The sequence below is a fragment of the Sciurus carolinensis genome, chromosome 18 (genome assembly GCF_902686445.1).
Source record: "Sciurus carolinensis chromosome 18, mSciCar1.2, whole genome shotgun sequence".
NCBI classification, from domain to species: domain Eukaryota; kingdom Metazoa; phylum Chordata; class Mammalia; order Rodentia; family Sciuridae; genus Sciurus; species Sciurus carolinensis.
In genome coordinates this window covers 1,235,439-1,259,354 of record NC_062230.1, presented here as the reverse complement: position 1 = coordinate 1,259,354, position 23,916 = coordinate 1,235,439, and the positions used below count along the sequence as shown (strand labels likewise).

General features: G+C 57.2%; 1 protein-coding gene and 1 long non-coding RNA gene across 9 annotated transcripts in view; both read right to left on the bottom strand.

Annotated features, from left to right (window-relative positions):
- Caln1 (calneuron 1) overlaps positions 1 to 23,916 on the bottom strand; it is a 396,206-nt gene that overhangs the window by 86,461 nt on the left and 285,829 nt on the right. The window lies entirely within an intron of this gene.
- The window catches only part of LOC124970108 (uncharacterized), a 37,615-nt gene continuing 18,023 nt past the window's right edge, over positions 4,325 to 23,916 (bottom strand). Inside the window, exons 1-2 of one of the 2 annotated variants that reach the window (XR_007106079.1) lie at positions 7,757 to 7,870; positions 4,325 to 6,835 (exon numbers count right to left, since the gene is read on the bottom strand). This is a non-coding gene — a long non-coding RNA (uncharacterized LOC124970108). Of the gene's footprint in view, positions 6,836 to 7,756; positions 7,871 to 23,916 lie in introns of those variants that run through there. The other variant, XR_007106078.1, reaches the window with a different exon arrangement.

Sequence of the window (23,916 nt, the reverse complement as noted above, 5' to 3'; positions counted from 1 at the left end):
TAGTAAAGAACGCAAAAACTTACCACCAACCCCTCCAAAAAGAAAACCAAATAACCCAATCAGTAAGTGGACAAATGGACTAAATGGACATTCCCCAAAAGAAGACACACAGATGGCCGACAAATAGGTAAGATGTTCAGCATCTTTAGCAACTAGGGAAATGAACACGGATGGACACAGACTCCATCTCTTCCCAGCTGGACAGCAGCCTGCAGAGCGCAGGCGAGGCCGCGCCGGGGAGGCCTGGGAGACTGTGAAGCAAGGCACCACCTGGAGAGCAGCGTGGAGGCTCCGCCAAAGACCAGGAACGGAGCCACCTTCACAAAACAGCCCCTCTGGGGTTTCTGTGGAAGCTCACTTTAAAATGAGAAATTAACTTGCACTTTTCAGACAAAAGAGGGCTGCAGGCTGGGTGGGGCTCAGGCTGGGTGGGGCTCAGGCTGGGTGGGGCTCAGGCCAGCAGTTTGCAGCCTCCGTCTTGAGAGGCTCGGTTGCTCCAGAGGAACTAGGCCCGGAAGGACCAGCCTCCGGGAGAACTGCTGTCTCTGAGCTCTGATGCCTGAGGACGTTCTGATGCCCGGAAGAGACGGAAACGGCGGAGGCCGCCAGCTCTTGCGGGATCAGTGACGTCACGGGCAGAGCCACTGGGCAGATGTGCCGTCTCTGGGTCTGGACCCGATGAAGAGGCTGGTGAGGCCCAGGACAGGCGATGGCGGGGATTCACTGGGGACAAGAGATGGAGGGCCGCAGCTAGTACTCAGCTGCACAGGAGGTGGACTCTGTTCGTCCCCTGAGGGTTCATGTCTCGGAAGCTTGGTCCCCAGTGTGGTGGGGCCTAGTGGGAGGTACTCGGGTCACTGGGGCAGGGGGCTGCTCAACAAAGAGACTCATGCCAGGCTGGAGGAGAGTTCCCAGGAGAGTGAGCCTGACCCCGGAGTCTCTCCAGCTCCTGCCTCACCAGGTGAGGACTCTCACCTGTGCTCCAAGGCGTGTGAGGGCATCCTCCATGAGACCCTTCCTGGAGCTGAGCAGAAGCCAGCCTCATGCTCTGGAACCTCCAGAACTGTAAAACAATAACCTCACTTTCCTTTACAAATCATCCAGCCTCAGGTGTTTTGTCATAGCAACAGAACACAGACAACTACAGTGTTGTTTCAACCTTTCTTAGACCAGAGTGTGTTGGGATAAAGAAAAAAGAACAGGGTTGGATAGCAGGGTCTGTAAGAGTGAAAGAAAGAAAAGATGGTCTGGTCTTACTGGGGAATGGTGGGTCTTTCTGACAGAAATAAGACTACCTGGAGCATGAATTGACGGCCGCAGGTGAAGTAGGAACGAAGCCCCACTTCTCCAAGCCCGAGGCATTGCCTTCCCCTGTCCCTCCTTCAGTTCTGTGTGAAATGAAGCCACGCAGCTGCCCACTGCTAATTGAGACTTCAGGACCCTCAGCCATGAGTGCCATCTCCGTGCATTCTGTCATCTCTGTTCTTGCTGAACCTTTCCTTTAACCTCCTGTTGACAGGCAGGCGGGTTGGGGAGGTTGACGGCCTGCCTGGTGCAGACTCCCAGGTGTGCGGCTGCAGTTGTGGGAGGCCGGGATGGTCTTTGCATAATACCTGGAAGTTCCTCTCTGCAGGAGCAGGAGCCAGGACAGGATGCTAATGGCAGCCCGCTGAGGTAGACAAAGTCCCCAGAAGCCACGGTCTGCTCCGACAGCCAGCGGCTTCTGGGGCCTCCCAGGCCTGGCTGCATAAACCCAACTGCTTAAAAGAGATGTGCCGGAGCCCTTGCTCATGCCTCTGCACTGCACGCTAAGCCGGAGGCTACGGATGAGCGTGAACCGTCCTCTGGTCTCTGCAGTGTCCTGCTGGGAGGACAACATGGACACTGGCTCTGGGACATGAGATCCCATGTCACCTGGGACAGGTGCAGGTGGCTGTTTGGGTCTTGTCAGTGGAACTGCTCTGACTTCCAAGTCTTCCGCCCCCACCCTGTCTACCTTCCCGAAAGCTTGTCCCAAACTACCAGGGAGCTCTGTAAAGTATGGTCTTCAACAACAGCAACAGCAGAAAGCTGTCTATCTGCATATTAGTTACAGACAATAGTGCTACATGTCATGGTCAAATACTGTGATCATTATTTAACATAATTGCACTTGTTAATCATATAATGTATATTATATTTTAATTGCATAACTACGGTACATTATTATATATAATTATGATACACTAATTAAAAAATAATAATGAATAACAATAGTAACGGCAGGTGGCTCAGGGAGGAAGGAGGGGAGGGGAAGGTCCTGGGGTGCAACTGATCAAACTCGTGTGCACGTGTGAACGTCAGAGTGACTCCCACCATCGTGCACGGTTTTAATTCACCACTCAGAAAAAAGTAGGGCCGGGATGGTGGCACATGCCTGTAATTCCAGCGACATGGGAGGCTGAGGCAGCCTCAGCAACCGAGCAAGACCCTTCTCAAAAATAAAATAAGAAGGGTTGGGTGCAGCTCGGAGATAGACTGCCCATGGGTTTGAGGCCCAGTTCCAGAAATAAATAAATAAAGTAGGTAAAAAAAAGAAACAAAACCAACCCAGGTTCTATCAACCACCCCCAGGTGGAACCGGGCCCGGGCCTCCACCAACCCGGTTTCCCTTCCTCAGAGGACGTTTCCTTTATCGATCCTATGACACAGATGGACGTGACAGAGGCCCACTGGGGGGACAGGAAGGTCCCACAATCGGGCACACTGAGTCCTGGCCTGCAGAGTGACAGGGCTGGTCACTTCCCAAGAGAAGGATCCAGCATCACAGGGGGGGTGTGCTCTTCCCCGCTGTCGAGGGCTGGCTGGGCTTCCTCGGGACCCTCCCCCAAGAACCCTGAGCCTTGGTCCACACCCCGCCTGGGAAGAGGGGGAAGGGTGTTGTGAAGGTGGGGTCCTGGCAGCTCCTCTGTCCCCACGTCCCCAGTGGAGGGCACAGAAGGTGCCGGGACGCAGAGGCGCTCCTCAGACAGTGGCCATGAGTGAATGTGGTCAGGACAGGGACCAGAGGCTGGGCTCAGGAAAGGGCCAGGTGGCCGGGTGGCTGGGCTCCCGGGAGCAGAGGATGTAGAAGAGCTGGGGAGCCTGTGAGGAGGGCCGGGCACGCAGGCCCACTGAGGACGGGGTGGCCACAGCAGGTGGCAGGAAGCCTACCATGGCCCACAGCTGCACCGGCCACGCTTTCAGGATGATGGAACGCGGGAGCCACGCCTCTCCAGTGGGAGGAAGCAGAGGAGTAAAAAACACCACCGAGACTCCCCCGAAGGTCCAGTGAAAGTCAAGAGGGCAGAGGAAGGCCAGGTGAGAGTCACGCTTCTCACTACACCAATGACAGATGAGGCGAGTCGGGTCAGGGGTCAAGACGTGAGGCCATATCTTGTGGAAATCAGGTACTGCGTGCTCCAGGCGCCAGGCGTGGTGCTAGATGCCTGGGACACCGTGACACCAAGGCACTAATGGAGACTTATGGAGGGTCACACAACACCTCCTTAGAGGCAGGAGAAGAAGCCCAGAGCAGGACATGGGTCCACATCCAGGCGGCTGGCTTCCCTTCCCACCATCTTGCCCACTGGGCTACCGGCCACTACAGGACAGTACCTGACACCTGGTCAGGTTTCAGGAAGGGAGCACACCAGCACAGGCTGCTGGCTCCCTGCACCTCCCCGGAGCCTGCCAACAGCGAGAGCAGCCCTGGCCTGGCAGGAGCAGGACTGGATTTTAAATCATGAATGTTCACAGCCTTTGGCACAGAATCCACCTCAACGATGGAGCCCTCTCTACACCCAGGTGTGCACCAATGACAGAGTGACAGGCTGGGTGCTTCAGAGAGCTACGGCGATGGCAGAAGCCCGGAAACTTCCTTCCTGTCCATCAGCAGAGGAACGGCAGCGAGATAAGGGAGAGGCATCGGGAGAAGAAAAACAGGGAACATGGAACCCACCGCTCGGGACCCCCTAGCATATCTTCCAATGTGAATGCCAAAAATGGAACAAGCAAACGCCCAGGAGGACACGCGTGGGCTGGCCGGTCTCACGAGGGCAGAGCCCGAAACTACCAAAGACCCACTGACAGATTTGACCATGAGATAATTTAAGTCCTAAACCAACTGATAGAACAGGAAAAAAATTTGCAACATAAAACACAAAACGAGCTGATTTACTTGATATCTTAAAAGCTCCTACCAATTCATAGGAGAGACAGAAAAAGAAATACACATGGCTTTCAAATATCACATGCTTTGATGTTATATTTTCATTCAGCTCAAAATATTTTAAATTCTATTGTGGCTTCTTTTTGATCTGTGGCTTATTTAGGGGCATGTTGAGCATTCAAAATTCATTCTTTTTTTTTTTTTTTTCCTCTAGCCGGTGGATTCCACTGTGATCAGAGAACCTACTTCCTCCCCTCACGGCTGACAGCAGAGCCTGGCTACCGAGTCCACCCGTGTTCTACTCTGGCGACGCTCCGCGTGCACCGAGAGCAACGCGTGATCTCCAGGGCTCGGGTGCCTTTAGGCAGATCAAGTCGGACTTCTCTTGAGAGGCTCGAAACCCTTAGGTTCTCATTGGTCTGCTTATTCTACTCGTTACTGAAAAACGAGCAAAAGTCTAGAAACGGAACTGTGGGCTTGCTCATTCCTCCTTCTGGATGAATCCGCTCTTAGTCATGCATTTTAAGCTCTGCCGTTCGGTGCTCATGGGTTAAGGTCGCTGTGCCCTCCGGTTGGGTTGACCTTTCCTCTCCAGGAATGGAGACCTCTTGCCTTTGGAGCCACTTGGACATGGATATACTTACACCGATTTTCTTCCAGGCCGTGTTGGCTGGATACCTAATTTTGACTTTATGATGCTTTCGCATCTTTATATTCAACGTGTGTCTTTTGTAGGCAACACACCGTTGTATTTTAAGTTTTCTGATTGGAAAATCCATAACTTCACCTAGAAGATTCATTTAAGCTAGCGCACCTGCTGATACGTTTGGGCTTAGATGGGCCTCGACTCTCACATCCTGAAGAGCGTGCCCGTGCTGCCGGAGGACCCCTGGCCCGCGTGACGCTGGCCGACCGAGGGCCTTCCTCTTCCGTTTGTGTTCTAACGTCATCACAGGTCTAGGGACACTGGTGTCAGGCATGGCATCAGGCTCTCAGTGCTTCCCAACATCGCTGTTCAGGACACTGGGCCACAGGATGGCCGCGTGTGACCTTTCTGGTTCTCTGAATTGCGTTTACATCTGGGTCACTTTGTGCCTGCCTGGAAAGCGCTCTTCAGTGCTTCTTTCAATTCAGGTCTGCTGGCCGCAAAGCCTGTTTCTGTGTGACCGGAAATGTCTTTGTTTTACCCTTATTTCTCGAGAACTTTTTTATGGGTATTGGTGTTTATAATGGCATCGTTCTCCCCTGAGGACTCTAAATCTCCTGCTCCTTGTCTCTGACTGCTACCATCCCACCACAGAGTCCGTGCTGATGGTTGTAAGTTCTCCTTACAATACATCTCTTCTTCTCTGCTTGGTCTTGTCTTTATTTGTACACACACACACATTCCTGGTCTTTCGTTTTCGTCAGTTTCACTGTGATGGACTCCAGTGTGATTTTCTTGTGTGCATTCTGATTAAGGTTCGCAGATTTCAGTCAACAGTTCTTTAAATCTTGCTTCTGCTCACTTCTCTCTCAGCTCTCCTTGGTCACCCAAGTTACAGGTTGTGAACTCTTTTTTTTTTTTTACTATGCAGGTCTGTGTTTCTCATCATTTTTCTCTTCTTTCAATCTGAATATTTTCTCTGAGCTTTCTTCCAATCCATTTCTCCTATTCTCTGCTGTGTCTGACTTACTGCTAAGCCTACTGAATTATTTATTTCAGTGATCCTATTTTTCCACTTCCAGAATGTCAGCTGGAATCTGTCTTTTGAAGAAAGCTGTCGGCCCTGAGTGAATCTCTATTTTTTTCATGATTTTCTCAGGCACACGAATCACTGCTGCTTTGGAGCCCGTGTCTGACAGCTCAGTTCTAGTTTACTGTGGTCTGCAGCTTTTATTCGTCTCAGCCTTTTGACCCCAGTTTTTGGCACTGGTAGGTAGTGATTCTGCTTCCCAGGGCTTACTCCTGGGTCAGGCAGATGGAGCAGGGGCCGAGGCCTTTGTCCATCAAGGCCGATTTCACGCTCGTCTGCAGTGTCCCCTTCTTCAGACGCACACCAAGGGCCTCCGCTGGAAGTCTGCAGCACCCACCAGGACCCCCCTCTTACGAGGTCCCCAAGTGCATTTCCCTAGAACCGTGAGACAAGCAAAAAGGTCTCCCTATTCTTAAAAACTCTCTTGGCACCCGGACCAGGGCCTCCTATAAGCCCCTGAGGTGAACATCTTCTGAGCTGCCTTCTTCTGGGATGGCGCCCTGCACGTTCACGCCGCCTTCCTGGCACCGGCTCTGACTCTGTCCGTCGCAGTGGGAATACCAGGCTCTCGGGGCCACCCCTTTCTCCTCTGAGCACAGACTCCCCGGAGCGAGTGTTCGGCAGCTCTGAGGTCCACTCGGCGCTCCACCCGCCCCCGAGAGTCTGAGCAGGGCCCTGCGGCCTCCTTACTTCCCAAACCCCAAGCGTCGTCTGTGAAGTCGGTCTGCACAAAGGACCCCATGGCACCCCAGAGCCGACGTCGAGGGCATGCTCTTACACACCTCCAAAGTTCAAATGTTGAAAGCAAAAGAAACCGTGGATTAATGATGCCTGTGTTGGGAATTTCCACTTGACAAAGGTGCCACAGACGCCAACCCAGGAGCGGAGACGGAAAGGCAGCATTGGAGACCTGGAAGACAGACACCTGAGAGATAAGGAGACAGGCGGACGTGGGCGTCCCCCAGAGACTCATGGCTGCTAGCCGGGTCCCCAGCCTGGAGGTACAGGGCAGAGTGCGGCCTTCAACACTCGCGCTGAGTAATTCCGCCACGATTTGCCTCTTGTGTCTGATTAGGTTCTTTTAAAAACTCACTTCTGTTCAGTTAGTGAATTACTAATTACGGATTAATCACTGAATGAGTCCCCTCGCTCTGTCTCTGAACCTGTGCTCCTGGAGAAATCGGGCACCATGCGGTACCTGCCTCCAGCGTCCGGGAAGAGGGGGAGGGCGAGGGGGGCCCAGGATGCCCTTTTTGAGGGGACCGCCCTGAACCTGGCTGAGCAAACACAGGGGCAGAGGCTGGTGGGTGGAAACAGAAGGGCAGACCCAGATCAGAGCGGAGGCAGGGAGCCTGGGCGGCTTCCCAGGATGGGCGGGGAGGCTGCCCTGGGGCTGCCCGCGGTGGACCTGATGCCAGCTTTGTAGACGGTCAGGCAGCCCAGGTGGCAGAGGCTCTGCAGAGAGAGCGGACTCCAGGGAACCGGCTCGTTCTCTTTTAATGAGCTGAAAAACGGAACGAGAAGGAAGTCCTTCCAAGGCCCGGAAGTCAGGGTCTCTATTTCTGTCTGTTTCCAAAAACCTTGAATAATGAGATCCAGTCAAGTGGAAAAAGCCGGGGCGAGAGGGGACCCTGGATCCAGAGGCCCCAGCAGGAGGGACCCTGGAAGCAGAGGCCCCAGCAGGAGGGACCCTGGATCCAGAGGCCCCAGGAGGAGGGACCTTGGATGCAGAGGCCCCAGGAGGAGGGACCCTGGAAGCAGAGCCCCCAGGAGGAGGGACCCTGGAAGCAGAGGCCACAGCAACTTTTGACCCAACACACCCTGTGCATACCTGTCTCGGGAGGTGAGCTGGATGTGTAGGGACCAGGCTCCGGGGACCTGGTGGGCCCAACCCTGATGCCGTGCTCAGGGCCCGCCTGACAGCCAGGGCGACTTATGTTCCCAGACAGGAATGGTGCCTGTCCAGCAGCCACTGGGCACTAGGTCCTCGTAGCGGCTCCACGTACATTCTCTCCGTGAGTGTGGCCATGTCGTGACAAGAGCGACCTCATCCGAGGGCAGAGTCAGTTTATGCTACAGGGCAGGACAGTGCCCCCAGACGGACGCTGACCCCGGGACTCCCACCAGGAACCCAAGCCCAGGACTCTGACGCTCCTGCCCTGCACTGAGGGCTGCTCTGTGGATTCCGAAGATGTGTCTGGACTTAAAAGGGAAGAAAATTGTTCCAGAGATTTTTTTTCCTTCTAAAAATCTCCACATAGAGAAAAAAAGTGAGGGGGAACCTCATGGACATAGAAGGGAGAGTAAAAGAGCAGAGGGAGAGGGGGAGAGAGGGGAGGGGAGAGAGGGGGAGGGGAGAAGGGGGAGGGGAGGGGGAGTGAGTGGGGAGGGGACGGGGAGTGAGGGGTGAGGAGGGAGGGGAGGAGAGGAAGAGGACGGGGGAGGGGGAGTGAGGGGAGGGGAGGGGAAGAAGAGGAGTGGGAGGGAGGGGAGGGGAGGGACCTCATGGACACAGAAAGGAGAGTAAAAGAGCAGAGGGAGAGGATGGGAAGGGGGGTTAGGGGAGGGGAGGGGTAGGAAAGGAAGGGGAGTGAGAGGAGGGGGAAGAGAGTGAGAAGAGGGGGAGGAGAGTGAGAAGAGGGGGAGCGGAGGGGAGGAGAGGAGGGGGAGTGAGGGGAGGGGGAGGGGGAGTGAGGGGCGGGGGAGGAGGAGGAACCTCATGGACATAGAAGGGAGAATAAAGGAACTGAGGAAGAGGTTGGGGGAGAGGGAGGGAGGGGAGAGGGAGGAGAGGTGGGGGAGGGAGAGGTGGAGGGAGGGAGAGGTGGAGGGAGGGAGAGGTGGAGGGAGGGAGAGGTGGAGGGAGGGAGAGGTGGAGGGAGTAAGAGGATAGGGGAGGGGGTCCTAGGGAAGAGACTGGCCCACTCGCAGGAACACATCACAATGGATCCCACTGTTCTGATTACTGTGCATCAGTAAAAAGCTTTCAGGACAAACCTCCACCTAAGCTGGGTGCCTCACATGGCCAGTCTCACGAGTTATGATCAGGAACACTGCCAGGGGTGAACCTGCCAGGAGTGAACACTGCCTGGTGTGAACGTTGCCAGGTGTGAACGCTGTTGGGTGTGAATGCTGCCTGGCGTTAACGCTACCAGGTTGAACGCTGCCAGGGGTGTACGCTACCAGGGGTGAACGCTGCAGGGTGTGAACGCTGCAGGGTGTGAACACTGCCGGGTGTGAATGCTGCCGGGTGTGAATGCTGCCAGGGGTGAACGTTGCCAGGGGTGAACACTTCCGGGTGTGAACACTGCCGGGTGTGAATGCTGCCTGGTGTGAACATTGCCAGGGGTGAATGCTGCTGGGTGTGAACGCTGCCGGGTGTGAACGCTGCCTGGTGTGAATGCTGCCAGGGGTGAACGTTGCCAGGGGTGAATGCTGCCGGGTGTGAACTCTGCCGGGTGTGGATGCTGAACGGGTTGAACACTGCAGATCACTTTCCTGTGGCTTTGTGTACTCGTGACCCAGTCTTTCCTATGGCTTTGGGTGTTTGTGACCCAGTCCCATTTCCAGCCCAGACTCAGACAGCCCAAGCTGGCCTTCCCCAAGGGCAGGTGGCAGTTTCTGGAACCCACCACCATTCTCTCCCACCTCCTTAATACCCCGCATTGACCATCCCTGGATCTTGGGTACGCAGCGCCCCCCAGGGAAACATCCCTGGATGCTCCCTGGACAGCTGTGGAATCCTGCCTTCCCCTTGGACTGGGGCACAGGGTGAAGAGGGGGTGGAGCATCTCCTCATGAAAGCTGATCAAAGCTGAGAGGCTCCTGTACCGGCAGCCGAGTCCCCCTGGGGTGGAGCTGGGTGCTGGAACCTGAAGAGCTGAGTGCTGGTCTCAAGGTTGTCAGAGTGGTTGTCAGAGTGAGGCCGACCCAGGTGCTCGGCCCCTTCTGCATGAGGCCGGATCCTGGCTGTTTCTCCACCAGGCTGAGGCACAGCCAGGAGGTCCTCGCCACAACACAGTGCCATGCCATTTGGACCCTCCAGCCACCATAATTGTGAGCCAAATAAACTTCTTCAGTTCACAAAGTCCCCAGCCTCAGGCAGTCTGTCATAGCAACACAAAATGGCCTGAACCAAGTCCAAAGTGAAAAGACACCGGGCGCTTAGAGGAAAGGCTGAAGGCGGGCGGGACTCAGGACAGAGGCACCTCACCATCAGCCTCTCAGGAAGGCTGGGGACACACTCTCCCAGGAGACAGGGAGCAGGCAGAGCCAGGGGGCCTGACTCCCTGGATTTTTTCAGGTGCCTGTCAGACTCCCAGGCGATGTGGGGTACAGGCCAGGAAGGGTCCCGCTGGGCTGGCACACCACAGGGTCAGCAGCAGGTCTAGGGACGGTGTGAAGGTCACTGCCCTCCCACGGGACTGTGCTCTGGGTGGGGGCGGGTGCTGGGCCCCTTGCTGTTCCTTCTGCCCAGATGCCATCTTGCTGGCTTGGTCAGGGGCACAGGTCTCTCTGTGGCCTGTGGCAGCTGAGTCTGGGGTCTTCCGAATGCTGCGTCTCTGTGCTCCCGCCTGCCGGGGGCCACGGTGGCCGGGGGAGCTGCATCCGAAAGTGTCATCAGGACAGTGCTTCCAGGACTGAAGGACGGGCCCGTGACGCCACAGCCAGCCAGAGGACAGAAGGGCCTCCCTGACCATCTGCAAAGCCAGCTCCGCCTGGCGGAGACCTGCTCACAGCAGAGCCGGGCAGGTGGCAAGGGACCTTGGACGTGACCTTCCCAACTGCACCAAGTGACAGATAAGGAAACAGGAGGAGGGCTAGTCCAGGGTCTCCGCGGACACGCAGACGGGTGGGGACCAGCGCTCTCCCGTGCCTTTCTTGACATTGCTGACGCACGCTTGCCGAGAAGCCTAGATGCCCCTCGAGCCCCCTCCTTCCTCCAGCGTCCCCGCCCACATCCTGTCCGTCACCGGCGCCTCTTCACCCACTGCCAAGCAGGCTCTGCCCTGGGCCGCTCCTCCCCACACACTGCTGCCACGCAGGACCCCTCGGCCCACGCCTGGCCAGCCTCTGACCTGAAGTCGGGTCCAGACGTCCACTTGTGCTGGGATGTCCCCGCCACACAGCCACCCAAGTGAAGCTCTGACTGCAGGAAGGACAGAGGGACAGGAGGGCCTTCCCACCACACGACAACTCACACCCGGACCCCGAGCCGGCCCCACTGCCGCCTGGCCTGGCTGCCGGCCCCCCACCTAGCTGGCGCTGCCCACTGGCTGGCCACGCTCCCGCCAGAGCCGCTGCCCCGCTGCCGGGCCACACCAGGCTGACCCCCTGTGTGCTCGGTACTCGCGGCTCCTTCTGTACGGATCCATTCCTAGGGACCTTCACAAAGCAGGCGTCCGAGGCTCCTTCCCAACCATGCCCCGTCCTCCAAGGGGCCTGCTGGACCCACCATCCCCAGCAGTGCCAGTCCTCACCCTGTGGCCCTGTGGTCGCCACCGACACGCTCTGCCTGTTGGACGACTGTGTCCCCCTCTGTCCTCTTGTTAACAGCCTGTGCCTGAACGCTGCCTGGCCGGTGGTAGGCCTGGCAAGCAGCCGTCCGTTGGCTGGGTCAGGGCAGCCAGGGCAGCTGTCCCCTGGCACGGGCGCACTGCGTCACAACCAACGGAATGTGAGCCGAGAGTCCCGCACCGTGTAGGCCCAGGGGACGAGCCCAGTTCTGGTAAAGGGTAAACCCCAGAACAGGGCCGTCCAGCTCCCGGAGGCACTCGGGGAGGACCTGTTAGCCGAAGCACCCCAGGGTGTACTGGACGTGAAGGCCTCGCTCGCCACGCTGAACCAGACGACCCCCAAAGGCTCGCCCGAGCCAGCGCCTGACACCAAGGCCCTGGACTCTGAACGCCTCGGGCACCTGTGGCCTCTGCAGGAGGCTCCTCCTCCTGGAACCTCCTGTGCCCTGCTCCTCCAGCCACCGCGGTCCTGGGACAGAGAGCGGCCCACCATCGCCAGCCCAGCCCCCAGAGGCAGTTGCTGCTGCGGAGTGTGATCCGGGCAAGACCACCTGGCTCGTGGGCGTGACCACCCAGCGCGCGAGCCTGTTTTCTGGGCCACCTTGAAGGGACACGGCTGCAGGCTGAAGCATGGACAGTGCACAGCCTGCCTGCCCCAGCGCTGCTCCTGCCTCAATCCAGGGTCCACCTGTGGGACAGGACCTGCCCCCCGCAACGGGGAAGCCGAGGAGGTCAGGGCCGCAGAGCACCGTGCTGGGCCAGAAGCCCCTCACCTGGGTCCTGTGCTTGCAGCTCCGTGAGCTGCTCCAAGGCTCCCACTGGTGACCCTGCGGCCTGTCCATGACGGACTCTGCGCCTTCGCCCCTTCCTCCACCTCCCTGGAGCTCTGAACGCGCACCCGGACTATGACAGAGCCCCTTCCCCATGACCTGGTGGGTGGAGCTTTCTTTCAGAAACCCAGCCCCCACCGCACTCCTGTCCCCCTCCGCTGTGGTGCCCTGTAGCCGCCTCCCGTGCACATTCAGAGCCCAGCAAGACCCGCCCAGCCTCTACCATCCTGTCCAGTGGACCCACCAAGCCTCCTCCGGTTCCTCCGGCGGCAGGAAGCACCTCCCTTCCTGAACTCGCCCAGAGGCCTTTGCGCCCTTCGGGTCTCCATCTCGGTCAGCCGCGTCCCGCCCTGTGTAGCAGCCACCCTCGGCACACGCTGGGTGGGGGCTGCCCGTGTGGTCAGTCGGAGGAAGACGCAGCCTCCGTCCAGGAGGCTCCTGGGAAGCGTCCCCTCGCGTCTTCACGCGTGTTCTTCCCACAGTGCACTTGGCATTGAGATGTTCTCACGCCTGCCGCAGCCTTGGAACCCGCCGAGCCCCCTGAGGGGTGCGTGCCCGTGTTCTCCGCGTGGCCAAGCATGTCAACAGCGGATGCGGGCCGGGAAGTCGACTCGGGCAGCTCTGGATGGTGTGGACGTCACCGCTCTGATGGGCCAGGGCATATGTCCAGGGGTGCAGGAGATGGCCCTCCACCCCTAAGGGTGCTGTGACTGACACAGAGGAGCCAGCCAGGCAGGACGGGGGTGGGGGTTGGCGGTGTGGGCACAACACACAGCCCAGGTGCAGAGGAGAGGGACCTGGCCTGCAGGCCAGCTGTGGTCAGCTCAGCATTCCGGGAGAATCCGGTGCTATGATCCTAGGGCAGCCGTGACTCTCAAATTCACACCGTGGAAACTGAGACCCACAAAGTAGGCGCCAGGGTGGACTGAAGCCCGACACCCGAGTCTCTGGGAGACCCGGGGAAGTCACGCTCTGGTCACGTCCTGTGTGGGCACCAGGGCGACGCTGACCGGCCTCCCACCCTCTCGCCCGACACCAGGCGCTTCTTCCACCTTCTGCCTCGGTCAGACTCTTCCCCAAGACGGGTATCAAAGGACAGAGAATCCCGAGCGACCGAGGAGGCGGCCCTCCTGTACGTGCAAGCTAGACTTGGATCACGAGTCAGATCCTGTTAAAATGCTTCAGCGGGAAGCCAGCATCCAGCGAATGTGGTGAATGAAATTCCCCGATCTTTCCACCACTTTCTACCGGCTCGGGGTGAAGAGAATCCGTGACCACATGAAAACGATGCCGGCATGCGTGGAGGTGATTCTGTGGGTGACGAGAGCAACAGGACGAGAGCAGACGCCCAGCACTTCCTCGGGCAGCGGCACGCTGCGCTGAGTTTCCGCGGTTAATCTGCTCGCACCCCGAGAGAGGATCGTCACCTCATTTGACACCAGGGGGGGGAAATGGACACCGAGCAGTAAAGCAGTAAAGCCGCCCGCCCGAGGCGCTACAGCTGGCGGGTGTTGGCACGTGGCCGTCTCTCCTCACCCCCCAGGAGCCTGTGCAGATGAGCAGATGAGCCCTCTTTCATCTTTTGTTCTTCTGATCTTGCACCTGGTCAGGCCGAGGGGATGATATAAATACCACAGTTTTGGCAGGTGCGGGGATTTGAGGCTCCGAAGCCCGTCCACGGCCGGCTCAGTTCCCTGGCCGGTGTGGCCCCAGGAGGCTGTCTGTGGGTTGCAAGGAGAGGCTGGGGTGTCCCCCCGGGTGCAAGGAGCTCCCCAAGGAGGTGGGAGCTGGACACCTGGACTCTTCTTCATCCAGATGATGGGACAGAAGTGGAGTGAGCATCGGGGGACACCTCTCGTCTACTCCTGATAACGTCTGGACCTGGAATTGGGCCCGTAAGTCCTTCAGTGAGCTGCGGCGACCTCCATGCAGCCAGGCTCCAAGACACTGTGTGAATGCAATTCCCTGAGTGAGCTCCCTCTCGGGGACACAGCCAGGTGCTAACGAAGCCACGTGAAAGTGCCTTGGAGAAGAGTAGGGGGCGGAGCCGCTGCCTCGGCAGCTGTGGTCAGCAGGCTTCTCCAGGGATGGCCGCTCAGTGAGGTGGGAGCAGGGAGAGAAGAGCCCAGGGCACTCAGGGTGCAGGGGACCCAGCGAGGGAGACTGGCAGGGGCCGGGACGCCCAGGTCCAGAGTGTCCAGGAGAACACAGGGGCTCCCTGTGGGACCCTGTTTTAGCCGGTTTTCCTTCTCTGTGGTCAGAAGACCTGATCAGAACAACTTAGAGGAGGAACGGTGTTCGTGGCTCACGGTTTCAGGGGTTCAGTCCGTGGTCAGCCAACTCCACAGCTCTGAACCTGAGGTGAGGCCAAACCTTGCAGTGGAGGGTGGAGGAGGAAGCGGCTCGGCTTGAGAGTGCGGGAGCAGGGACAGCCAGAGTGAGGTTCCAGGGACAAAACAGAGGCCCCAGGCACGCCCCAGGGAGCTGCTCCCCAGCCACCCCGCTTGCGGACAGCAGGTAGTCCATCAGGTGGGCAAGTCCACCGAGAGGCTGCACCCCGCCACCCTGCATCCCACCCTGAACCTCCCTGAACGTCCCTGCCGCGTCCCACACTTCACCTCCAAACCGTCCAAACCACAGACTGAGACCTGCCACTGGACTGAGCAACGGGTGGCCCCAGTGACCTTCAGTGGAGGGACTTCAGGAGAGGCAGGAGTGGAACTCAGACACTGAGTTCCACTGCTCTCGGAGGTCTGTCCGTGGGCGTGGGGAGCGGGCGCGCTCCTCCCGACTCAGGAGCACCTCGCTGCTGGCCTCGAGGGTCACGGTCCCGTGTGCGGTGTCCGGGTGGGCAGGGTACAGCGGCGGGGAAACCACCTAGTCCTGCACGTCTTCGTGCTGACGAGGGAGACCCCAGCATGAAGGTGAGTCCCGCCGTCCTGGGTGGGACACAGAACAAGCCCTGCTGCTCCCCAAGAGTGGACTGATGGACACCACGTTCTCTATGGGGCAGACCTGGGGCTCCCTGGAGCCCGGGCCCCCGAGGATCCGGCACTCGGGAGAGCCCCCTGGGAGGGAGAGATCGCTCATCGCCATCCAACTATGACGCACCCAGAACCTTCTCCAGAAGGGCCGGGGATCGGGGCTGAGTCCAGCAGCACCGGAAGCCTGGGGAAGAGGAAGAGGGCTCAGCTGTCCGTGCAGTTTGGGCGGAGACGAGGCCCTTCCGTGATGGGGGTGCGGGGCACGCTGCATGCTGGGAAGGGCCAGGGCCAAGGGAAGGCAGCGGACCTGGCGCTTGAGAGCGTGACCGCCTCGCTCCAGCCCCAGGCCCGGCACCTGGCAGTGCAGACACACGGCTACCCTTTCTGTGACGTGGGTTCCCTCCTCGCCCTTCACAGAGCTTTCTGAATTGGTGGAGAACAGCAGAGACAAAATGAGACGCCGAGGAGGCTTTGGAATTAATCATCTTGTTTTTATCTCAGCCAAGGCCGCGGCCTGGCAGCTGAGCGCTCCGCAGCCACTCTCCGCTCTGATGGACAATTCTCTTTCATTTTCTGTGAAGGAATTCTGATTCATTTCTTTCTGCAAGGCAGGTAGGAGGCGGGTGGGGCTGTGGCTCTTTGACTCCTGGTTAAACCTAATATTTTTCTTGACTGTAAGAATCTATCACTATTGGTTCTGGAAAGGCGAACACATGAAGAAATCTGGTACAGAAGCAAAAACGGGAGATGAGAAGGCTTTGAAAATAAAGCAAGGGCACCTTTCTGTATGGGGAAACTCAAGAATGAAATACTTCACCCTCCAAAAATTCAACCCCCAGAAAGATGCTTGCTCCCCACCCCCAGGCAAGCTGCTCCCTGTCCATCCCTGTGCTGACCCCGTACCCAGGAGGCCTTTCTCAGCTTACAAGCCACAAGTAACTTCATCTCTCAAATGTATGCATACAATTTTCAGAGTTAGAAATGAAGCTATTTGATACTCTGGATTTTTGCTGGTGGTGACTTTGTAAACAAGGAGGAAAACACAGAAGTGTCCCATTTGCAGACTAGGAATTCTAACAGGCTACATTTGGTGTCGGCTAAGGCTACGTTGACTTCTCTTTGAGCCATTCTACCCTGGGCCCTGGTGTAGTGTGCCCTTTTTCATTGCTATATAATATTTCAGTGTATGAGTACACCACAATTATCTCTCCACTCTGTTTCTGATGGGTATCTGGGTGGTTTTCAGTTTAGGGCTGGGGTGGTGCTGCTCTGACTTCTAACATGCCTGGGTCTTGGTGCCTTGTGGCTGCTCCTCTGTAAGGCACACAGTGAGAAGTGTTCTCCGTCTGGGTTTTCATAGCATAAGGAGACAGCACCAGACAACTTTCAAAGAAACTTTTACCCTCACTTGAGCAGGAGAGTTCCAGCAGCTCTGTGCTCATTGACATTTGAGGGTGTCATCTTCTTCCTTTTAATCATGCAGATGCAAGTAACAGTTCACCATACCTGGTTACCCATCAGTATTTTCATTCAGCTTCCGTCTCTCTTTTTCTGTGAAAGGTTGTTGTGTTTTTCCTCTCTTGTTCTTTAAGTAAAAAGCAGACTGGATGGAGTGTGCACTGGGGTTGACCCTGAGACTCCTCTGTTGTGATGTGCTCGTTCAAGTCTCTTGCCCTTATTCTCTCCCACCACCAGTATTTGTGGTGTTTCCTGGTGTTCTTTATGTATTTTGGGTGTGTCCTGTCTACACAGATGTAATCACGTTCTTCCCTCCAGACTTTGACTTGCCTTGATATTGTCTATTGATGAACTGACAGTTAATATACTTCCAATTTGTAATCCTTCCTTTCTGGTTAGTGGTTTTTGTTGTAGTTTTGGTATTGGGGATTGAAACCAGGGGGAACTTAACCACTGGGCCTCATCCCCAATCCTTCCATATTTTATTTTGAGACAGGGTCTCCCTAAGTTGCTTAGGGTCTCATTAAGTTGCTGAGGCTGGTCTTGAACTTGCGATCTTCCTGCCTTGGCCTCCTAAGCCGCTGAGATGACAGGCGTGCTCCACTGCCCCTGGCTGGACAGTGGGTTTTGTATCCTATTTAAAAAATCTTTTCTTCCTCCAAGACATAAAAATACCTCATTCTATTATAGAAGTCTTATTATTTTTTGTTTTTCAAACTGATATTCATAATTCCTCTGGAATTGAGAGCTGTGTACAGGGTAAGAGAAAGGTGGGGATCCGCTCCCGCGTGAGCGCGGCCTGCCCGTCCTCCGGCCTTCCTGGGGGCGCCCCATCCACGACACCCGTGTCCTGGTGTGGGTGGGCCTCTTGGCCTTCCCCGCTGTGCATTCACATGCTCAGACGCAGCCTCCGGGCCTCCTGCCCGGGCTCCAGGCTGGCCGCTCCCTTCCTGGCTCTGCTGTCCCTCTCCTGGGAGGGTCGGCTCTCCGCAGGCCTGACAGCGTCCTCTGGAGGTGACCATCTCCCTGAAGGTGCAGGGGCCCCTCAGTTCCACCTCCCCCTCGGGAGCCGCTGGGTTCAGAATCCGTGGCTTCCGATCCAGGATCAGGAGACACGGGGCAACTCTCTCCAGGGCCGTCGGCTGGGGCTGGGGGGAGGCCACGTCCACAGGCCCCACACTCGGGGCATTGGTGTGAGTCCAGGCCCACTTGGTTCCGCGGGCCCCGCTGGAGGAGCTCACGGTCAGTGTGGCCCACACCCCGTCCAGTTCCCCTTCCTCGTGACCGAGACCCAACCAGCCACTCGGCGGGCCCCTCCGCTGAGGCCCGAACTCCGGGAACAAGGGGCTCTCCTCCACCATTTTGGAAAGGTCTCCGCCTGGTGCTCCCGCCTGGGTCTGAGGGTCCCCAGAATGGGCGGAACGCACCCCCTCCTGGGCCTGGAGAACTGCTCACAGCAGCCACAGAGGACCACACGGGTGAGGCCTGCCCTCGGCCTCCTGTTACTACCCTCCCACCGGCACCCCATCGCCCACAGCCCTGGCCTCACTGTGGACTCGGTGTACCGTGGCCACACTGCAGCCTCGGACCCTCACCCACCCCTGCCGAGTGCTCGGCTGGCTCCTGATGACGGCCACCAGGGGTTCCAAGCCTCGGGGTGCTCGTCAGTTGTAAGGGGCACACTGGCCTCCACCTGGAGCAAGCCCACACCGGGCTGAGGCTTCACCCGTCAGGGGAGAGCAGGGGACACTTCGCCCTCCCACCTGTCCGACCATTGCCATCCTCAGAACCTTCCCCAGTGCCCTGGAGCAGAAGCAGGCGGCTTTTGGGATCACAGAGGGGCAGACACCTGCCCCCGAGGACCTGTCCGCACAGCCCAGGGCCTGGCTTTTACCCACCCAGCTTTCATGGAGCCCGGTGGGGCGCAGGCCTCCAGCGAGGGTCAGGGCGGCATCATGTCAGGATCATTCGACGGCATGGCCACTGCATAATTTGCAAAGATACCTTAGTATTTACGAGGCCAGAGGATCCTCCTGGGTCTTGCAGCCACGGGAGGGGAGAGAGCCTTCTAGTCAGGACTGCGGGCTCCTCAGAGCTCGCACTGTCCAATGCGGAACGCCCGCTGAGCTCACACTGTCCAACGCAGGACACCCGTGGCCGCCAACAGGGTGTTTCTCAAGACATGCACTGCTCTGCAGAAAGAAGCCCCCTCGGGGGTCTACCTCTGCATGTTAACCTGGGGTCTATGCAGTTCATCTCTCTCCCTGAACAGGACCAGAGAGTGACTGTTTCAAGTCTGCGCTCCTTTCACTGTCCACGCAGCCGCTGTGATAGTGAGACTAGAGCCGTGGACAAGGCATAGCTGAGCTGCTGGAAAGCTGGATTTGCAGAACAGGTGGCGGGTCGAAATGGCCCCGGGCCGTGGTCTGGGGATCCCTGGTCCAGGTAAATGGTTCTTAATATTTTGGGGAACAGGTAGTAGTTACTGCCTCCTTAGAAAGACTGACAGAGAAGTTCCCCAGGGAAATTCAAAACTAGAAGAATCTTGTGCAGCTCTATCTGTGCTCACCCCTCAGAGCAGGGAGTGTCCTCCACGCATGCGGAATCTGTCACGGGTCATGTCAGAGCCGCAGGCATGGCCTCAGGCCGCGTCCCCAGGGTCCTTGGCATGACATCACTGGGTTTTATTAAGAGCATTTTGGGACTCGTGTCTCTGAATCCCATCGTCTTGTTTATTCATAATGTACTAAAGCCCACAGCTCAAAACCAACACAACTCAAATTTAACCCTGAAACGACACAAGGTGTAGAAGAAAATGCAGGAGACGGTGCGTTAGACAAAGGTTTCCTAGGACACAAAGCGTGAATTGCAAAGGAAGAAAGAAACAGACTGGGCTTGTAAAAACTGACAACGATTTCAAAAGACAACGAGAAGGCAAGGCAGACGCCAGCCCAAAACACGTGCAAAACAAAGAATCCTTAAAGAATTTCCCCTAGAATGGATCAAGAACCCTCCACTCAACCAGAAAACAATCGGTACAATGAAAACGGCAAAAAGATCTGAACACAGTGATCACTGAAGAATACGAAGCAAATCCTAAAAATGCCGACCTCGGGCGATGCCACCACATCCCACGGAGCGGGAAAACCTTAAGGGACAAGGGGAAGTTGAGAATACAGTGCCGGTGAGCACCCGGAGCTCCTGCGTGTCGCCAGCGGGGATCCAGGGGGGCGCAAACGGAAAACGGTTTTGCAGATTTTGTTAATCAAGCTGAACGTGCGTGTGATCTCATGATCCGGCAATCACACACACCCAGGTATCCGCTCAGGAGATGTGGAGATCGGTGGCCACGCAAACGCCCATGCGTGACGAGCTACAGCGACCGTATCCATCCTTAGTCCAACCGGGAAGCAGTGAAAAGCAGTCACCAGTGAGGAGAAGACAAGGCGGACGCAGGCTCACGAGGACCCCCGAGGACCTGAGGAGCAAGCGGTACGCTGGCCACACCCAGCAGGGTGAGCTCAGGAGCAGGGCGCCCGGGGAGCAGCCAGACCAGAGGCGCTTCAGCAGGCTCTCCTCCCCGCCCTGGGGGGAAGGCAAGCTGCGGGGTCAGAGCAGCAGCTGCTGGGGGGGTGCAGGTTCCAAGGGACACAGGAATCGCGGTGACGGAGCTAATCTATGTCACAGCGGAGGTTCCATGAGCATCTGGTTATCAAGATTCACAGAACCGCACAAGGACAAAGGCGAACTGAAAAATGTCTACTTAACATGGCAACTGTAACACGGCAATTGTTCGTGAGTTATGAGACACCTCGAACCTCGATATACGCAGACGTATGCTGATCGAATCCGGGGACTGGCATCTCTACCTGAAAGCCCTGGAGCCTCTCCCTCGTCGTAGAACTAAGAGCCATTGTGAGAGACGATCACCTGCCGCTGTACAACATGGAACTTCTTCCTCCTACCTGAATGCTTTGGGTACCTGGGGTCCGCCTCCCCCACTGCCCTACCTTCCGGCAGTGACGATTCTGTCACACTCGGAGATAAACCTTTTCAACTTCCACAGAAGAGCGGGAGCTATTTGCTCCTCTGTGTCTGCCTTATTTCACTTAATGTAATATCCTCCAACCCCATCAATTTTGCTGCAAACAACAGAATTTCATTCTTTTTGATGGCTGAAGAGTATTCCACTGTGCATACATACGGCACTTTCTTCTTCCCTTCACCTGTGATGGGCACTGAGGTTGATTCTGTATCTTAGCAACAATGAGTGGTGCTGTCACAAACCTGGGTGAGAGCAGGTATCTGAGGTGCTGAGTTCATTTCCTGTGGCTCCAGGGTCCCTGGTAGGCTTGCTGGGTCATAGGGTGGACCTCGTTTTGGTTTTCTGAGGAAACTGCACGGTGCCCCCATAACGGCTGTGCTCCCAATCGCAGCGTGAGGGCTCCCTTTTCTGCAGGTCCCCACCGCGTCTGTCAAGGATTGATTCAGCATTTTTTAATGCCGTCTGACTGGCACCTGAGATGGCACCTCGCTGTGGTTTCCGTTCGCAGGTCCCCGGAGGCCGCGGCTGAGGAAGCGCTCTTCACGCGCTTGCCGGCCATTTCTTCTGTCGAGACGCGTCTCTTCAGGTCACTCACTCCCTCTAACACTGATTACCTGCGCTTTCCACTGAGGTCCAGTTTTCTGAGCTCCTACCAGTGGATGTCCAGCCAGAGAACGTCGGGGACACTAGCCCTTCCTCAGATGGTTTGCATTCACTTTCTCCCCTTCCGAGTGACCTTGCTTCTCTGCTGTGGTGACCCTTCATCCCTTCGCTGTGCAGAAGCGTCTTAGTTTGATAGGAACCTTTTATTCATTTCTGCTTCTATTTCTTGTATCCAAGGCCTACACCAGGGTCCTGGAACTCCCTGATATTTTCTTGCTGCGGTTTCTTGGCTTCGGGTCTTGCACTTGTCTGTGACCCATTAGGGGCTGATTTTTGTATGTGGTACGGGGAGGGGTCAAACCCTGTCCTGCACGTGGAACGAGCTTCCCAGCGCCACGCAGGGTCCAGCCCTTCCTGGCGCCCCTGTCAAGGGCCAGGTGGCTGCGGGCGCCTGGTTTGTCCTGCAGTTTCTATCTGCCCTGTGGGTCTCCATGTGGTCTCCAGGCCTCCACCAGGCTGCCTGGGTCACTGTGGCCTGTAGCGCATCAGGTACTGGGAGGCCAGCGGCTCGTGCTGCTCTGGCTGCTCTGGCTGCTCAGGGCCCTTGGTGCTTCTCTAGGAACCTGGGATCGTGAAGAATGCCGTAGGCATTTTGATGGCGTTCGCGTTGAGCCTGTGAATCGCTAGGCAGCACGGGCATTTCAACAGCGCCGAGTCTTCCAGTCCGTCCAACAGAGGTCTTTCTGTGGTCTTGTGTCCTCTCCGATTTCTTTTGGGGTGCTTTTCAGTTTTCCTCATGGAAGACACTCCCACCCCGTTTAGATCTATTCCTAGGTACTGATTGTCTTTCTTAGGACACTGTGAACAGGACGGTTTCAGGACTTCTGTTGTAGCCATGTCTATGGAAATGCTGGTCCTTTAGCAGTGGACGCTGCACCCTGAATCCGTCGGTCAGCCGAGTCTTCTGGTAGCACCTCCCTGGTTTCCTGCGCATGGACTCGCACCGGCTGCACACAAGGGCAAGTTGACTTCCTACCGAAGGGCGAGTCACGGGGATGAAAGCCCTTGTGCTTCCGCCAGCGACCCCTCACGCAGAGCCCTGGGAGGAGCGTCCAAGCACCAGTAAGAGCCCGCTCCTCTCCGGTACAGTCTACAGGGCACCAGCTGGCCTGGGCCAGCCCGTGGAGGATGCGGCGCGGGGAGCTCCTGGCGTCCAAGCACTCGTCTTCCCGGGCCTCGCCTCGCTTTTCCTGTCTGCACTTGTCTTGAGATGGAATTTCCTTCTGCCGAGTTGTTTGACCTTAATGTTCTCTACCTACATTTCCATCAGGGTGGAGGATGCGTAAGTGTATAAACACGCGCACTAACACATCGCCACGGCCCCACAGGACGCACGCAGGTGCCGACTCATTAATCGCCATCGAGCCACCTTCAGGCTTCCTCATTCCGGATGCCTGGTTGTCAGGCGGACGGGAAGCAGATCAACTCTCTCCCGCAGGTCAGCATGGGCCTGGGGGGTGCCAGCGACTGTGGAATCCACCAAGTCCTTCGTGCACGGCGGGCAGTTCCATGCAGCACTGCGGACCTGCAGTGGACGGGCCTCAGGGCAGCGGAGGCCACAGTCGAGCCCAGGGTGCTGTTACTTGATCGGATCTTGCAGAGGATTCGTTTAGACGAACGGTCGCTTCTTTCTAATCTGGGTTCCATGGCGCTTCGCTCCTGGGAGAAAGCAGCCGGCGCCCGTCCACCAGGAGCTGGTGGCCTAGGAAATGCCACCACTCCTCCCCCACGGCCTCTGCCTGCAGGATCCCGAAATCCCCGCACGTCAGCCAGGCAAGAAGGTAGAGCAGGAGACGTCTTTCCACCCATTTTAGGATAAGACCCTTAAGAAAGCAAACGCAAAATTGCAACTAGAGATTTGGTGTCTCGTATTTGCAACATGCACGCTTCTCTTGTGCAGCCGGCTGCCCTCCAGGAGCGGGCACGGCACCCTCGACGGGAGCTGGAGCCATTTCCCACTTGGCCCTAGCACTTGGACACTTAGGCAATGGGCTCGAGGCGTTTTCAGTAACGAGCAGAGAAAGGAAGTTGGTCAAGGGCTCGGTCTTCGCCAGCGGGCGTTCTGTTTGACAAAGCCCGGTTGCTACCCCGCGGGGAGACCTGAGATCGGAAAGCCACTTCCATCGGCACACAGGGAGTGTGGTCGGCGGTTCTGCAACACTGAGAGCCCATTTCAGGAGGGTTCCAGGCGTGTGGCTGGCTCGGCATTTCCCACAGACAGGAAAGATCCCGGAGGCATCTGAGGCACGGGGTCCAAACTGGGGACTGGGCGAAGGAAGGAGTAAGGACACTGTGAGGTGACTCCGCACCACTGCGCGGAACTGCCCAAAGCAGGAGAGAGACTCGTCAGTGGGAGCAAGCGGGGCGGCTGTGGGAAGGGGCAGAAAGAAAGTGGCAGAGATGGGGACAAGTGACACACAGGATGCACCTGCTGACTCAGGGACAGCGGGCGTCCCCCAGACCCCAGAGAACACCTTCCGTAGCAAAAGTATCGT